The sequence below is a fragment of the Lactuca sativa genome, chromosome 7 (assembly GCF_002870075.4).
Source record: "Lactuca sativa cultivar Salinas chromosome 7, Lsat_Salinas_v11, whole genome shotgun sequence".
NCBI classification, from domain to species: Eukaryota; Viridiplantae; Streptophyta; class Magnoliopsida; order Asterales; family Asteraceae; genus Lactuca; species Lactuca sativa.
In genome coordinates this window covers 76,448,089-76,451,873 of record NC_056629.2, presented here as the reverse complement: position 1 = coordinate 76,451,873, position 3,785 = coordinate 76,448,089, and positions in this window count along the sequence as shown.

Sequence of the window (3,785 nt, the reverse complement as noted above, 5' to 3'; positions counted from 1 at the left end):
TTGCTTGTCTTTTCTCTTATTCATTGTTATGATACTGTAAATGACGTCCTCCACCCCAAAACGTATTCCGCCATTCTCGATTTTGGGGTGTGACAAGCCAAGCCCTGGAGACGATGACTTGGGTTGAGTTTGTGATGGGGTTTAGGGAAGAGTTTGCACCAGCTATTGAGGTGGAGTAGTTGGCAAGGAAGTTTCAGGAGCTTTGTCAGACTACTGACACGGTAGCAGAGATCGCTGCCAACTTCTGAGAAATGGCTTTGTTGGATCCGCAGTATGCAGTGGAGAAGGAGATGAAGAAGGTAAGGTATCATGATATGTTAAGGGATCACATTAGGGAGTTTGTGAGTTTGTGAAGGTGCAATACCCTGAATGATATGATTGCTAGAGCCCGGGAATGGGAGATTGATTTGGAGCACATAAGAAAGTGGAAGCCAGAGAAGGTGTAGGAAGATAGGGGTTTTGCAAAGAGTCCCAAGACTTCAGACCAGCGGTTGAGGGGCCAGTAGGGTCGGGGTCAGTGCAGCACATACGGGAAGCAGCACAATAGGTTTGTCGATCTAGGGGTATGGGTTGCTTCAACTGTGGGAAAGTTGGTCATATAAGCAGAGATTGTCCCCAAAGGATGAGCCCATTATGTTTTCAGTGCAACCAAGTGGGCCACAAGAAGGACGACTGTCTGTAGTTGATGAGAGGAGCGTTGATAGTGTCTGCTCCAGCCACTTTGAGCATTATTGATGGTTGCAAGGTCAGAGTGGAGGTTCCTGTGATGAGGAGCCAAACATTACAGTCACAGGTCGAGGGGATCCGAGTTCAATGAATTGATTTCATAGGTATATATTATATTCATTTCCTTTTTGCTCTTATTAATTTTGTTTATCATTGTGTGTGAGAGATGCTATGTGGGGTGTGTCTAAGTCTCCACCTGGAAATAATTAGAGTTTTCTTCATGACAGTCTAGATATTTTATCTTGAAATTTTTCATATGCCATTTTGCATACCGAGAGCCGTGTTTAGGGGATATTTGGGTGAGACAGTTTTGGAGTTCGATGTGGGAGGCATCAAATGTCATCGGAACAAGCTTAGAGTAACAAAATAACATCAGTTGATTTGATCTCTGGTGGTATCAACAAGAATTCAAGGAATCCGCAAAGTGGGCATGTTGGGTTAGAATGCAGGATATGTAGGGCTTCTTCATGGTTTCGAGGCAATGAGGAATTGGTTTGATCATGGGTGTAAGATCGGCAGTTGTCAAGTTCATACCTTAGTACTGTGGTAAGATACATGTTTTTATGGGAATTGTTTTAAGTGCAAGTAGGTTGTGGAATCGGTTGGGTAACTGTTTTGATATTTTAGTGTAACATCCCAAAAATCATGACATAAACTTTTTTGTTTTTAGTTTAAAAAATCATTAACACAAATTGTTTCCATAAAACGACCGTAACAAATATCTAACAAAACATCATTAAATCAAAGTAATTCTCAGAATGCAGAAACATGTGGTGTGTGCACTGCAATCTTCCCGAGCTCTACCATTTGAAAACCGGAGTACCTGAAACGTAAACTAAAAAACCGTAAGCACAAAGCTTGGTGAGTCCCCTAAAATACCATACCACATGCAATCACATGAAAACCAAGCAACAGAAAGACATACATGAACTTCCATGGACTCCCTTCGTGGTCTTTACTTGGAATGTCATGGGCTCCCCCCACGGTCTGATAACCAAGTGCCATTGGCACCCCCATGGTATTTACCTGGAATGCCATGGGCTCGACCTATGGTCTGACATCCAATTGCCACGGGCCCCCGGGGATCTTCCATTCAGTTGCCACATAGACAACTAGCATACCACATAACACGTAATGGGCCAACATTGGTTTCTTCAACCCATGGATATAGTGAGAAGACTCACCTCGCACTGCTGAATCATATAGAAACATCCTTGGCTATTGGCTGGCAGATCCCCGAACTATCAATAACAAAACAACAACCAATTAACTATTTGGTTCCAATCCATAGCCACAACTCCATACCTATGGTAAAAAGACCATTTTACCCCGAACCTAGCCTCGTCTAAATCTAAGACCCAAACCTACAATCTAAATGGCCTAAAGGCCAATTAATCAATCAATGGCCCAATTTTATAAAGTGGGACCAACCCCTTACATGGGCCTTACCTTAAGGCATAACCATTCTTTCTAGTCCAAAACACTTTGAGTTCGGATGGCCCATTAATAACTCACACTTAAGCTCAAAATATCAAAAACCATTTTTAGCTATAATCATGGCCCAATTTTCCAAATTGGGCCAAAACCCCTTCGTGTGCCTTCTCAACATCACTAACAAACCAAAAATTAATGGCCCAATAGGGACCATAACAAATAAGCCCAATAGTTGGCCCACACCGAAGCCCAATAAGCAAAACTTCCCCTAACTAAGTACGAATGGGGTACTCAGCTGTAAGCTAAGCGTACTGGCTATCTGGCTTGTGCGTTGCGCGTACACACTTGTACGCACATCATACTCCTCCATTGAGACAAAACTTAATTAATCTCTTAATGCTTGACCCCATAAGTCCAAACCACAGACCTACTACTAGATGAACGTCTAGAACCATAAAGTCACTAACTTGGTGACTTTGCATGCCCCAAGAAGACCCAATCTCAAAGTGTTGCATTCTAGTTTCATGAAAGGGACCCAAAATCAAACATGGATGGTTTTAAACTCTAAAAGTGTCAACTTTGTGGACCTTGAACCTCAGAAACACTAAGAGGGGCAAATCAAAGCTCCTGAAATCGGATCAATACCACTAGATCTCATTACTGGTACCAAAATGAACCAAAACTCATAAATTATACATCTAAGACATCAATGATCAAGATCAAAGCTTTTTACCTCCAACAAGCCGAAAATGAGAGACATAACCAACATCCATAAGCTCATCCTTGATTTCCATCCTTGCACCAAACTCCATCTTCTTGGAAATGGACCAAACACACCAAAAATTGACACCATGAGCTCAAAATTCCACCATGAAGGCTAAAGGATGGTTTAGGGTTTTGAGATGGTGGAGACTGACCTAGAAATGAATGAAACAGGCTAGCATTATGCTTATATAGGGTACAACCCTAAAATTACGGTTTTCATCCTGACCCTCGTACACGTACGCCGACCCACTTCGCAACTACGCTACGCATTCATCCAACTACACCTCGTGTAACTCCCTTTTCCTCGGTACACCCTGCGTACTACCTTGGTACGCCCCGCATACTATGGTTTCCCCCAAACCCTAATTCATTTGAAGACCATAACTTTCTTCATACAACTCCGCTTCCGACCGTCCCTATATCCATGAAAAGTTATCGAGACGCTCAACACTATTATCAATTCATACTCGCCATAAGATATCCCGAACGAAAATCGACTTTCCATAAAAGCCCGAGCTGAAAATTTACCGTAATGCCCTTTGATTCTGAAATACAAACCGGATTCCCAAAATATCCGAAATACATTATCAACTCTAACTGGGTCCAAAACTCAATTCCTATAGGATTTGATGCCTACTAATACCCAGTCCCTGATCACCATCTCCAACATGGGAACAATCCGAAAGAAGGCATTACAACTCTCCCCAAGTTAAATTAGATTTCATCCTCGAAATCCTTCCATGCCATCACTGGTACGCCCTATAATTTGAGCAACACGAACACAAACCCGAGCATACTCCCTCCTTCCCCAAGGCCACCAAAATCAACCCTCACATGGCTCTACAAACCTAAAGAAGAGC